Here is a 13731-nt window from a genome sequence, read left to right as displayed (position 1 = left end):
ATCACCACCTCGGAAACTTCACAGAAATCCTCCCACAGGACATGTCAGTACAAGTGAACCACTTATTTTTAAAGCATGTATCTCTACAATTTCCACACAAGACTGAGAAGGGCACATTTCTAAGGCAGAGTGCAGCCCCAGATACACATGCTTTATTTCAGTTACACCTTTAAGTCTTTAAATTTCTGCTCTTAAAGAAATAAAAACTTCAAACTGGAGCAAGTTTAACCCCTGAAATGCCCTCAAGTAATCCTCAAATAGGGTTTTCTTTCACAGAGTGTGTGCACGAACCCTGCATTTCCCTACTTGCTGTTTCCCAGCTGCCACCAGCACCAGTGAGTTACCACGTTAGTGTTTTAATAACGGCTATTTAAGAATACTTAGCATTTTACACTCACTTTGTATATTTTCAACTTAAAAAACACAAAAAATCCACTCCACTGGAATAATTTCATTATCAAAGGTGCTATGTGGCAGCTGCAGTGTTACATGAAACAAAAGGAAACAGATGAAAAGCAGCATCACAAAATCCAGGAAGTTTTGAACCTGAAAGACCATCTGCATTTGTTATCCCGACAGAAACCTGCTTTGATCAGTCACACGCCAGCTTTTGTAAAGTAATTTAAGGAATAAGCCATGGTGCGTTTGCATGTTCCCCTCTTGCCACCCCCGTAGCACTGCCTCCACCGGTCCCGAACACTTCAGTCCTGACAGAGCTCAGAACTGCAGAGCAAGGCAGCAGATGAAAGCAGGGTGTGCCAAGGGCTCAGCAGCACAATTAGCACTCTCCTAAACAAACGAGCTTCAACAGAGCTGTAATTAAGCAGGCCTGTAATTAAGTATATGCCCTTTATCATAACGATCATGCTTAAAAATGGCATGATGCATGGAAGTGTGTTATTAATGCTGCAATCCCAAAGCGTGGGGAGCGTGCATCGAGCTGGCGTATCGGGCCTGTCACTAGGCTGCTTGTAAAATACATTAAAGGGAAGAATCGGAAAACAACAAGCTCATTCAACAGTTCCTTCCACAGCCAGGCACTAGAGACAAGAGGATTTAAATACCCACCAACTGGGGAAACTTTACACAAATACGCTACCAGGCTGTCCTTGCAGGCTGCACCACCAGCCCCGTGCTACGCCAGGCAGTGGGGGCAGCCTCCTCCCTGCGGCTGCAGCCCCCGCGTCACGGCCAGGCTGGGTGCAGTGGCGGTACTGGTGCAGCTGGTGAGGGCGGCTTCAGCGTGGAGCATGCTGGAGGCAGACGGCTCTGCCGGGGGCACTGAAGCACGCGGGCAGCGGCAGCTCCTACTGCCTCAGTGCTTGGGGGCTGAACTATGGCCCAGGCCGAAGTAGGTGCTTCAAAGGACATCCCCCCATTCCCCACGCCTCACCCTCAAAGGTGCTGAGTGGGGTCTTATTAACGCTTGGCGCAGGAAGAAAGAGATTCAAAATTACTGTTACCAAAGTAACACATTTACAACTTCAAGGATGAGGCACCTGACCTCCTTTTAGCCATATAAATCCAAATCCAAGAAGATTAATAAATGCAGTGACAATTAGTTCCACCAAAACGCTGAACTGGTATCTGTTAACGTCTCTGTCACACTACGCCTCTCCTCAGGTTTGGAGAGTGCTTGGCACAGGTCCTACGCGAAGCACTAATCTGAACAAAAACCATCTGCGGGAGAGGAGCGCTCTCAGCAGCGGTGCTGCCGGGGAGCGCTGGTGCTGCGCGCGGGGCTCGCGTTCTCCTGACACAGCCAGGCTGCAGCACCGCGGTCTCCCAGCGGTTAGAGCACAGAGCGCACGGTGGCAGAGCACGTTCCATCGCTGCCCGTGCAGCAGCGGTGCCCAGCCCTGGCAGACATCCTCTCCACGCACAGGACCACCTCTCCACGCCCCTCAGGTGGAGTACAGCCACACGGCACGAGCAGCGACACCGCAGCGATGGGGCTGCATATGTGCGAGCACACGCCATGCATCCAGCGCGCCGTCACCCCACAAAGAGGGAAACACCCCGCTCCAGGGAGCAGCCCCCAGGGCTGAGCACCCCCACCGGCAGGCAGGTGCCATAGGAGAGCTCCCCCCGCTGCACCATGATCTGCCGGGGGTGTCCAGCGCCAGGGCCTGGGTGCGAGCGCCGTCGCTCGCTCCCAACGCACACCACGAGGCAGCGTACAACTGCACTTTACAGCAGACAGTTAATTTCATAATAAAGTTAAATGAGACCGGAACTGTAGGAGGCTTTTAATTCCATGTCTCTTGTTCTGATGTTGTGCTGTAAATAAACAGCAGCAGCAGCCTGTGATTCCTTTCTTTTTCTCCCCCCCCCCCCCCCACACCTCTCTCCACTGTTTTTCAGACGCTCCCGGCAGTCTCTGATGAGAGAAATACTGCACTGAGATGCTGCCCGGTGTTAATGTTTTCACATCAAAACTGACCAGCTACACTTTGGTCTGGAGCTACAATTCTAGTTTTAGTCTGGCCAAGAGCTGTGCAACGCTTCTTAGTGCCCGCTGGTGCCTCTTTCAGGATGAGCAGCCAGTAACACAAGGGGATAAGAGGAACTGGTGCTAACAAATGATAAAGTAAAACTCTCTTTCCAAAGGCAAAACGTACTGATTCAGAACAAAAGAGGTGGGTGAAGTCCCCTTTTTGCAGCATTACTGCAAGTAGCATTACTCATACCACCACGTAAGCTCATGTAATAACCCATACAGGTTTTGACATTTTTAAAAGGTTGTAACTTTGAAATGTTTTTAAAGATCTATAAATTGCCTTGCTCCTGTCACTTAAAAGCCTCTTTACACAGGTAGACATAGATTTTCTTGCCCTTTGTTGCTTTTCCACAGTTTTCAGGCTTTGCCCATCTGGCCCCCTCTGAGTTCCCACCTCACACCCGCCTGCGAGCCTGACCAGGCGCTGTGCACAGCAGCCGCTTCCATAAGCCAGGACAACAGCATGGGACACACCTCGCTTCAAAGGATTCTGACTTTTCTCATGCCTTACTGGCCACCTTTGCTGTATTTTGGGTCCAGAGAGCGCCGCCTGCCCTGGCGGGGTGCCCTCGGGCCACCACTGCCTATCCTGCCTGCAGGAACGGCAGCCAGCGGCTCCCACCCCCTGACCCTGGCAGCTCCCTGCCCATTTTAACTTGTACAACGGGCAGAGAAAAGGTCTAACTAATTATCAGCATCAGGGGCCCATGGGAGAGACGCCAAGGCCAGGGCTGCACCGGGGCTGGCAGCACAGCAGGGGCAAGCACAGCCAGGGCCTGAGCAGCGGCCGCTGCCACGGGGCGCCTGCAGCCCGCACCTCCGGGCGCACGAGGGAGGTGACGGAGGCGAAGGCGCACGGCCCCTCGCCGCTGAGGCTTCGAGAGGAGCTGCAGCGGGGCAGAGCCCCGGCCACGCGCCTCCTGCCACCTCCCTGGCACGCAAGGGCTGCGTGGCCAAGAGCAGCCCGAGGGCCTGGCAGAAAGCTCCGCACCGCGCCCCTCACCGCGGCCGCAGGGCTCGGCCGTGGGCACCCCCAGCACGGGGCCGCGGCTGGGCAGAGCTGCGCTGCGGAGGGCTGGCAGTCCCGGGAGGAGCAGCTTCTCCCCTCCACGTAATTACAGCTACAGCATCTGCAACAGATTAGGGAGGTGCCTCCACCGCTCGGCTCTCCAAATGGAAAAAAATAAAAAGGGAGTTCAGACAGAAAAATGTTTCCAGTGGCTGTTTATTGTCTCTCAGGGAGGAACAGCTCCTCCCTGAGGGTTAGAACCAATTAGCTCATTCACTGGAATTAGATAAGAGTCAAAAGGAGCCGACTGCCAGAACTGCACTCCTGCAATCCAGCCGTGGAGGGGAGCATCTCCCTGCGAAGCCCTGACCGAGCTGAGGGGAGACTGGGCTGGTGGCACCACGCAGGACCGCAGGAAAGCACGTCCAGCTTCTGCCTGGTTGCTGCTACTTCATCATAATTTACTAAGACTTATTATCAGCCTTTAAAGGGCATGCCACAAAACTAGGCTCTATAAATACAACTTGTTAGCTCACTTAGAAATTCGCTCTTTAATATGAAGAAGTACTGTCACCCTCCTCTAAGCGTACGATAGATGCTGCCTTCTGTGCTGCAGACTCCAACTAAATCTCAGTTGTCAAATTAGTAATTCATCTTTCTAGAATAACTATATTTTTAGCAAAGCTACCAGATTTAAATAATCAGACCTGCCAATGCTACCCTAATTTAAACATGCTGACGAACTTTCACAGGCAGCATCAGTTAACATAATGAGTTTCTGGATGACAAAGAACTTCAGACTGTAGTTCTCTACACTACCCAGTGTAATAAGCACTTGTTCTTTTCTACAAAGTACACATAAAAGAGGAATCTAAATAATAATTGCTGTAATTATCTTGAAAAATATGTGGTGATTAATGGTGATTATGAAAATCTGTATAATTGTTCATTGAAATCTCCAGTGATCAGATGCTTTCTTGAAACAGCCATTAATGAAGAACCTAAGAACACAAAAAGCATCAAAACTCAAGCCAAGCTCCTGACCATTTTAAGTGAGGATACGATTTCACACACACACGCGGCTCAGTTTTAACCCCTCCTGTGAACTCTCCACGAGAGGTTTTAAGATGCCCATGATGTTATGCACATGTCACTGCAGTTCAAAGCACGAAGTTCAACCTGTTATTTATGCAAATAATTAATTACTCTTGTATCCAACTAGCAGTTTGTCATGACACATTAATGACTTGATAGACTTCTATGAACTAGTGAACACAGGACAGCAGAGCGCTTTTATCGTCATTTAATTTAAAAACGATCCTGTGTGAAATTATCTAGTCGTGAGTGATGGAAGCATAAAGAACAGACTCAGCAAAGCTTCTTTTGGATCATTGCTTTATTAATGGTAACGTCAGGGAAATGAAAAATGCTAACATTGTCATATTTAGCTCCTGGGTATAGATGAATAGCTGCCTCAGTGCTTGGCGGGTTCAGTTTGCACACTGCAGTGAGCGCTAATTCTTCACACCACTATTGTGGGGATACACAGCCATAGGAAAGTTTATATACCTCAACTCCCAAGGAAATAACAGCTGTTTCTGCATTTAAATTCTCACCATACGCTTTTATAGCTTTGGATTTCTTTATTGCTTTTTCTGCATGGCCTTTTACACTCAAATTTTCAACCTCTGATATTAAAAATATTTAAGTAAGTCCCTCGCAAAACATTTTCCTACATTACTACGAAAATTAAAACATTGATAACACCCCCCTCCCCCCCAAAAAAACGAAAACCCCCACAACACGAGATGTACTACTGCCACTTTTAAAATTTAAATCATCTTAGATTTTAGAAATAGCTTTCTGTAATACCGCACAAGCCTTCAGATTTTCCCCAGACCTCAAACACTGTTTCAGTGTTTACGTTTTACCACAAGGGATATCTCATAGAACAGCCTACAGTAATACCATAAAAACAGCAAAGCTCACCTGCTTAGAGAAACTTAATTTTCAGCTACGTGACACTATAGGAAATAATATCTTCACTGCTTTCATCAGGAACTTGGAAACGTACAACAATTAGGGCAGGCTGAGCACAGACTGCTGGTGCTCCAGCGATCAGAGCGGGCAGCTATGTGCACAAGCCAAGAGAAAGCACCGACGAATTGGATGAACACGGGAACACCACGCTCCCAGGGCAATGCTGGAAGGTTTTGCTCTCCCTTTCCACAGAGCCCAGCCTGGTGAGGGCAGCACAGCACCCGGGCAGCCCACCCTCTTCCAACAGAACTTGCGCATGCACAGGAGACCGCAGCCCCTGCGCCATCCTGTCCTGCACGCCAAGAACAAGAGACAATTCTGGCAACCGAGGGCAATACGTTATGCATGGTCAGGGAGTGACTCGGCTGGGGGGAATGGGGTGGGCAGGCCCTGCTCTCCTGAGGGACCTGTGCCTGGTGCGTGGAGGAGGCAGGGCACAGGGCAGTACTGCCAGTACCCCAGCAGAGCGCTCGGTGCCCTTCATCCCCTACGAAGCGCGCACGGCTCTGGCACCGCAGCGAGAGCTTGGGCGTGCCGCAGCCATTACACTCGCACGTGGAGGACTGCAGGACACCGACATCAGACACCGAAGGAATGTTACGTGATCTCAGTGCAGAGGAAAGCCATTCACAAGTGCAGAAAAAAACCTTTTACAACAGCCTGCAACGCATCAAGAAGAAGATGCAAGCTTTTCAAAATAAACCACTCTTTTCATAATGTACAGCTAAGCCTCCTACTTCTGTATTTCTGTACACAGTAATTTAAATAGCAGCCTGAATAGTAAACATGTGTGTGTGCTCTGTGCTACTGTGCACCGAGTCCCAGATGGAACACCACCACTCTGCATTTCCAAATCACTAATGATAGCAAAATCTCAGGGGGAAAACAAAAGCAAACTCTCCCTGCGAGCTCTTGCCAAATCCTCAGCAATCAGAACGCCTGCGATTGCCACAGGCTGCGCTCCTCAGATTCAGACACCGCCCCCCCAAATGCACACTTATTTGTTTAATGAAGTGCCCACATATCAAGCAATTGACCACTGTTTCTTCTGGCTCGCGTCCAGCTCCTCTGCAGCCTACCAGGAGCAGCCCCACAATAAGCAACTTCTCAGGCACGAGCAGGGGACGCGTAGTTGCTCCCCACCCCAGAGTCTGCCACGACGTGACAAATCCGCGGCAGCCTGACAGCGTCTCCAAGACATATTGTAGTTTACGTTGTCGCTCGGGCTTGCCATCTGTGCCGCCGCTGCAGAGGCTGCTGTCGCTGGCTGTGCCGAGAGGATCGGCAGGTTGGCTGGCCCCACACAGCCCCTCGTTAGTCAAGTGTGCTGATGAGAGGAGACCAGGGCAGTCTCCAGGCAAGCTCCACTCCAGCGAGCGCTGCCGCGGCACAACGCGGGGTGCGCAGGGGGCTCTGCCCTGACGTCCGGACCTGCCGGTGCCGCCCCCAGCCACGACCCCACTGGGCTCAGCCCGACGGGCCAAGGCCTCCGCGCTCATCCTGCTGCACCGGAGCGAGGCGCTCTGCCCCGCAGCCCGCCGTGCTGACGGGCGCCAACGCTGCCCAGCCGGAGGCACCTCCTGGCCCGCAGCCGTACCCAGCCGGCCACGGCAGCCCGAGCGGCGCTCGCAGGGCCTCCGCGGGCGCTGCAGGCAGCGGGCTGCGCGGGCAGGGCGCCGAGCGACAGGCGCAGCCGCTCGGGGCTCCGCTGGTGCCTCCCGGGAAGGCAGCGCCGTGCAGCCGGGCCCTGCCTAGCGCTGCCTCCCTGACCGCGGAGAGGAGTCTCAGCAATGGGAACAGTTACAGCTTTTCTGTTCATCTTGAAATGACACTGATTGAAAAAACAGACCTGGATTAAATTTTCATTTTTGCTAATTTGATTGTCAGCCTTGATTTTCTCTATTTCCTGCACAGCTCATGACACAACATAATTAGTTCTTTACTGCTAGATCAAGCCATGAAAACACTTGAGAAAATACTCCTGGTTTTGATTATTTTCCTTTTTTTTTTTTTTTTTAAATAAAGTTAAGGTTAAGTACTGCACGGTAATAGCTAAATAGTACCTTGGTACCGCGGCTATATCAGCACCAGAGAACATGGATAGACTTCAAACAAGCTCTTCAAATTGCAAGTGTTTAGGAGCTCTTGATTTTATTATTTTTTAATAAAATGTCTCCTTTGAAGTCTCTGCACTATACTAAACTTCAAAGATCACACCTAAGCATGTGCTGCTTCCAAGCAACAACCCTTAATTAATTAGACCAGAGCAGATACAAAACAGGGTACTTGTGCTGGGCTGCGGAGGAATTTAAGCAGGTCTCACATAAGGACAGCGACCCTCTCGAACAGCAGCACCGAACCAGAGGTATTCCTCCAGCCTCTGCACGCAGGTCTTTGTGCTGAAGAGAAACACAGACATTTTTCAATTACTTTCAGCTCTAACTGTAACGATAGACAGACTCCGTGGAAGTCATTAAACTTGTAATGTCTGTCTGCAGTGGAGACGCAGGCATACAGAACTCAGGCTTGAGCAAACAGTTGCAAAAAGCATCGCAGGAAGCACCCACAATAGCTGCAGTGTTCCCCGGCAGGCAGCTGTAAATTTCTCCCTCTTGATGAGAGAAACATCCTGCTCAGTAATGGCTGCTTCCTTCCAGCACTTGGTTTTTTTTTTCGCTTCACTAATTTTCAGTACCACAGGTTAGAACCAGGGCATATTACAGAAACACACTTCATTTTGTTACAGTATCTGGCCCTGGAAGCTTTAATTCTCCTTTGCTGAGACACCTACGGAGGTGGGAGCTTGTCACCGTGCGAGGATCTTCTGGATCCCCCTGCTCGAAAACCCCTCTGTGCACAGGGGCCAGGTCCCGTGGGGCCAGAGGCACTCGCAGGGGGAGCTGCGATCCTGCTCAGCACCAGCACCCCGCAACCTCGAGCTGTGCAACCAGTACATGTCCCACGGGGCTCCCTGTGTGATACAGGTACGCAGCACCTTCTCTCTCTACACAGTTTTCTTTTAAAGGTGTTTTTATTTTTTTGTTTGTTTTGAACATACATGCAGCTTTTTGCTCCCAGCGAGGGCAGGGGAAAGGCACTGGATGAGCTGTCACGTAAAAGGCATGCTTTCCATACAGAGGCATCCCCAAATGTGAACGGAGAGCAGAAAGGAATCACGAGCATGCTACAAAGGAAGGTGGTGGGACTTGCATCTCCTTGCCCAGTAGCCCACTACTGCCATCATCACGGAACGCTTGCTTCCTCCTGAAATCACCAACTCTTGCTCCAGGGACAATACTTCTCCAGCCAAAGCAGCCTTGTCAGGGAGCTGATGCCTTCAATGCAGGAGGGGATGCCAGCACGGCGCGGGCAATGCCTGCGCTGCACGAGGGAACGCTCAGCTGCCAGAAGCCGTAACGTGGACAAGGCCGGGGAGCTGAGAGGGCTGGGCAGCGTCTCTGTGCCCCCGCTATCTCACAACACACCCCGCACCACCCGCTCTTCTGGAGGAGGAGAGGTCTCAGCACCACTGCGGGGCGAGCCAGGATCTGGAGCTCCTAATGTAATTTACTTTAAGTGCTCAGAGCCATTAGTGGAGCCACATATTTCTATCAGGTAAATTTCATTTGCATATGCAAATTATATCTAAATACATTGCACCATTAATATGATCACTAATTACATAATAATAGTCGCCAATCTCCACACAGATCAAACTTACAGTTTTGTAGCTATTAAGGAAATTGTGCTTTGTAATTAAGATAATCCTCATTTCCAGATGCTAATTAACTATATAATAATTAGCTTCTTTTGCTAATGCAAATTAAGTATTTTCATCCTTACTGGTAAAAGAGTTGCTTATCACTTAAAAAGAGACAACCTAGAAATAATCCCTCCTCCCCTTTAAAGGTGAAAAGGTAACTCCATTTTTATCAGTCTCATTTGTGAATGCAAATTAGCCCTGATTAATCAAGTCACAGACAAACGCGCCCATCTCATAGCACGAGCGGTCGCCTATAGCTTCCCTCCTGCCCTCCCGGGGAGCGGCACACGCTCGGCGCCCACCAGCGGGCCCCGCGCGGGCGCAGCAGCCCCCGGCAGCGCCCGGCAGGTCCCCAGCGGCGCTCAGCGGGCGCGGGGCCGGGGCCAGCCCGGGCGGAGGGGTGCCCGCAGCGCCGTGCCGAGCCCCCCAGCCCCGGACGGCGGCGAAGGCGAACTGGCACGCCTGGCGGTGACTGATGAGGTCTACCTGCGCGGGAACAGACGGCTGACAGCCAGCAAGGCCTTCTTGGCAGGATTCAACTTGGGCTGCGATGCATTCATCATCTGCTAAACCAATCCACCAGCTCCACACCACCATTTGTCATTAATTATGCTAATCAGCAAACCATTACTCTCTGATGACACCACAGCACTTATTAGCTAGTTATGGCTTTTCAAAAGCACAGCTTATTGTGTATGCAAGTGCTGCGCATACATTAGCCTACAGGGAAGAAATGTCCAATTATGAAAAGAAGAAATTTGCTATTATCTCCTTCTAACAAACCAATTTAGTAATTATAAAAGTCTCTGAACTCAGAAGGATTTTTTAAGAGCTGAGTGATGAAACTGGAGCATCTTGTTTGCAATAACTTTCAGAGTTGGAACTAAAGTGAAAATATGGGAACGAACATTTCTTATTATACATAATTACAGTTGTTGCATGCTAACTTGAAATGATCAAAAGCAAAGAATTTATGAAAATTAGGGCCGTGCTGTCTTTTTCCTTAAAATATCTATTTATTTTAGTAAATATGCAACGAGATTTGTGTAACGTTTTACACGTTTACATCAGCTCTAGGGTATACACGCTTCTAGGAGCGCCCATGATCACCACTAACCCTTGCATGCCCAGGAGATAACCGCTGGTCAGAAGGTCTGGATGACCTTGCAAAGCCCGTGCAAGGCATGCTGCAGGAAGGCAGCAGGCGCACAGCCTGATACTTAGAGTGAAACGGATTCAAGAGGGTGTCTGCAGACTCGACTGAAGAGCCTTATTGGAGCACCCAATTCATTTACAATTCCTAAGCTGTTTTGCTCACTGTGAGAGGAATACTACCAATTTTAGAAGCTTAATATGTGTTAAGAGCTCATTAATATCATCAGAGTAAATGGGCCTATTAAAACATCTTTAAGCAATATCTGAACATAAATCTCCCTAAACTATATTTAATGACTGTACTTAAGATACATTATATGCAAGTCTTAATGAGACATTAGATAGCATTTTGGAGATTAAAATTAGAGAATCCATATAAAGTCTGTCCACTTAATGTAGCCTTAAGCTACACTGATGAAAAGCATTACTACCAAATTATTACTTCATTAGAACAAATATTTTCTAATCATTTCTGATTTATGCCATTAGTCGTTTCCCTATATATTATTCCTACATATATAAAAGTATACACAAAACAATTTTCTCGTTGCACAGGAGACGGGAGGAATTTTGAGCTTTCTAATGGCTGAGTTAATTACTTGTCTTTTTTCTACTGAGTTAAAAATAAGCACTCTTTACCAAAGTCCATTTACTGTATCCCCACTTTTCTAATTTAATTGGAGATTTTAATTCCATTAACCACAGGGTCATTTTTTAAACATTTGCTGTTTTGCTTTTCAAAGATTAATAAGACGTCTCAGACTCAGCAGCCCTGGACCATACCTTCAGCCCCTCTCTCCACAAGCGTCTACGTGCAGCAGCAGAGACCTCGGGACAAAGCCCAGCCCCCGGGACGGGGACGTGCTCACGCTGCGTCCCTGACCGCAGGGCACCCACGGCCGGGAGCCGCGAAGGGCGCTGGCAGCGAAGCCGTCTGTGGGCAGGGGCACTACCACCCCAGGGCTGGCCGAAGGAAGGAAAACCAAGCGACCGGGCGTGACTCTCAGCGGGAAGAAACGGTGCCAGTGCCGCCAGAGACCAGCGCTCCACGCAGGGCTGCGGGAGGGGACGACAAACGCTGGGGGGCAACGAGGAAATTCGGTGGAGCCCGGCGCTGGTGCCAGGCCAGGCGGGGCCCAGCCCGAGCGCCCCGCGGGCATGCGGGCCCGGGAACCTCCTCTGAAGGCCGGGTTCACACCAACCCGAACCACAGTAGCCTGGTTAGTGAGGGGGCTTCACGTGTGGCTTGTTGAGTATGAACAGCGTTTCGTTAGATAAATGAAGCCCCGCAACCTTCATGAATGCTATTCACTTACGAAATTATGCCATTGAGATATCCGGATCACGACGATCAGGGAAAACACCGGTGACACCTCTTGATAGGATTCAGCGCATGCTGCCTGGGTGACTGCTTCTCCCAGTAAAACAGTCTAACCACACTAGCTATTTTTAAAAAAATCCTTCTTTATTAGATGAAATCTGTACCAACAAGACTATTTTCATTTGTTCTGCCCAGATCTTCTATGCAAAAGAGAGAACATCTCATTGTAACAATTTTGCATTTTTAACTGTGCAAATTAAGCATTCTTCATAAATAACAGCCTGGTTTTCTGCACTAGAACTCCTTTTTATTAGCAGCACAGTAACGAACAATGAGCAATGTGTTCTATTATTCTTTGTCAAATCACAAAATACTACATTAGAATAACTCTGCTGGTCAATGTAATATAGTAGATTAAATTCAACTTCTGTGCAAAAACCACTGTAAAACAGCATGATAAGAAGGCTATAAAAAATTTAATTTTACTCCAAACTCCATCAGAAAAAAAAAATGGTGTGAAAAGTAATTTTGCATAATCAGTACACGCCATCTGGAACAATTAACCGATTTCTATAGAACTATGAGGATCAGTCATATCTGCTTATTAAAGATCAGAAATTATACAAGTAATAAATCCTTGAAAAAACTAAGCGTACTCCCGCCTGTCAACGCTATTTTAACTTCAAATACTGAAGAACGCCTGATAAGGCTGAAAAGAAGAGATTAATATATGCAAATTACATCCAGCATTTAAAATCCCCAACAACTGTCTCTGGTTTTCTGTCCCTCATTGCTGCCTTTATGTTTTATTCATATACCAACTCACCTGTCACTTCATAAGCTATAATATTATGGGGGTATTATTAAACAGCATAAAGCCGTGCTTTAATTGGAAAGCTTCATTGCATTTTCCAATTATTTGGAGTAAATTAAAAGCAGATGCACATAGTTTAATAAGGAGTCTAATATCAGTTCCGGGAAATCAAAATTCATTGTCATTACTATGCCGTGATAGTTTTGCAAACTGTACTCAATTTCAGAGGTTTTGAAAAGAAAATCTGTCTATGCAATCTGTTAATTGTCATTCGGTTAATAACTGTTTAAATATCCAAACCACATAGCGGCTTCCTATTTAAAAAAAATTAAACTATGGCACTCAGGAAAGCAAAACAAATACAGCGCAGCCCGCCTCGGAGGTTGTGCTCCACAAGCAACCGGTGCAAGTCCTCAGGAGCAGCCACGCGCCAGCGTCTCTCCAAGCAAGCGCAGGTCGACAGCACTGCCCTGACGGCCCCCTGCCAGCAACACCCGCACCACCATCCTCACCGCGTCCTCCCACAGCGAGCACCGTGCGAGCCCCTGCCCACACGCCTGCCTGCACGCGCGGGGCAAGGAACCAGGTAACCCTCCAGGTGGAAATCCACAAGCACTTCCCTTGGAGGACATGCAGTCTGAGTAAAACGAGTAAAGACCAAGTCTGGCACGTTACAGCGTGAAAAAAAAATGAAACTTTACACACCAGTATGCAGCTTCATGGGATTAACAGACTAAACGCATGACAAAGAGCGGCACCGCAGCCAAAACCTTCATACAACTACGGAAAAATAGGATGGTGAAGACAGAATTTCACTTTGGACTACACCAGGTTAATCAGAAAAATCACATGCCCAAAAAAACTATACAGGCAGCAAAACTCGTGGCTTCATCTTTCACCGTCTGGTCTGAGCCCACCTGAGCGTAGCACTGAAAACATGGGATGTTACGCTACATCAGCAAGCATGCAAAAAAAATCTGTATAGCACAGATGAGCTGAATTTAGTAGGAAATACGCTCCTTTGAATCTCATTAAATACAGTATTAAGTAACACTTACATTTCCCTTTCTGAAATACGCAGCTGCAGCATCTTACATGAGCCTCCAGTCTCCCTGCACTGCTGGTTATT

General features: G+C 48.6%; 1 protein-coding gene across 16 annotated transcripts in view; it reads right to left on the bottom strand.

The window, feature by feature from the left end:
• The window catches only part of MVB12B (multivesicular body subunit 12B), a 102295-nt gene that overhangs the window by 48423 nt on the left and 40141 nt on the right, over positions 1-13731 (bottom strand). The window lies entirely within an intron of this gene.

The sequence above is a fragment of the Anser anser genome (genome assembly GCF_964211835.1).
Source record: "Anser anser genome assembly, chromosome: 21".
NCBI classification, from domain to species: domain Eukaryota; kingdom Metazoa; phylum Chordata; class Aves; order Anseriformes; family Anatidae; genus Anser; species Anser anser.
Note: the sequence above shows the minus strand (reverse complement) of the source record. Positions and strands in the feature narration are given on the sequence as shown.